General features: G+C 40.4%; 1 long non-coding RNA gene across 1 annotated transcript; it reads left to right on the forward strand.

Moving 5' to 3' along the window:
- Positions 1-8: 8 nt before the first annotated feature.
- LOC109954242 (uncharacterized) lies at positions 9-815 on the forward strand. The gene is made up of 3 exons (XR_002274054.1): positions 9-78; positions 171-296; positions 451-815. It is a non-coding gene; the product is annotated as an uncharacterized LOC109954242 (long non-coding RNA).
- The last annotated feature ends 6 nt before the right edge of the window (positions 816-821 follow it).

Below are 821 nucleotides of genomic sequence, written 5' to 3' on the forward strand. Positions count from 1 at the left end.
TGTCACGGTAGATTTCTGCACAAGCATCCAGAGGATCCGTCTGAGGTGCCCAATGGTTTCCTGAGTGACATTAACCCTGTGAGTTCCTCTGCACTCATGAAGCAGAAAGCCTGTTTGGATTAACTGCACTGTGTGATTCTTTAATGCATTTCTTCTTTTTGTGATTTCAGAATTCCCTTCAGGTGATCAGCGGTGCCTTAGTGGATACCTCAGTCAGAGGAGCAAAGGTTTTTGACCGATTCCAGTTCGAGAGAGTTGGCTTCTTCTCCCTGGACCCTGACAGCACCACAGACAAGGTATAGTCAGATGAAACATCTTTGAAACAGTATAGTTTAATATTACAAATACTGATGAAAGCTTCTGTTTTAGTTCATTTGAGAAAGTATTTGTCACATTTTGGCACCTTCTTATTATGAGCATGAACTGGAACTAATCTTTCTGTCATGACAGCTCATCTTCAATAGAACAGTCACCCTCAAAGAAGACCCGGGGAAGATCTGATGGGCTGAGTTGAAGCCGCACTTCTGTTTCTCAAGAGCCCACAAATAAACGTCCACATTCTTTGTATCACTTAATGCTTATATCAGCAAAGGCACAGTGTGCTTAGGCTGAGACTGACTAAAATCAGATATTGTAACAATGTTCATATTTTTAAGCTTCTGTTAATCTGTCTCACTGCAACTGGACAATGTATTTCTTTTTCCTTGGCTGTCAGCTGTATACTTCATAAGAGAATTATGGACTACAAATTAACGTTTGTACCTCTTTTACCAATTTCAAGCTTGGCCAGCGTCAGAGTCCTGTAGGTTTTTTTTTTTTTT

The sequence above is a fragment of the Monopterus albus genome, unplaced genomic scaffold (genome assembly GCF_001952655.1).
Source record: "Monopterus albus unplaced genomic scaffold, M_albus_1.0 scaffold4942.1, whole genome shotgun sequence".
NCBI lineage: Eukaryota > Metazoa > Chordata > Actinopteri > Synbranchiformes > Synbranchidae > Monopterus > Monopterus albus.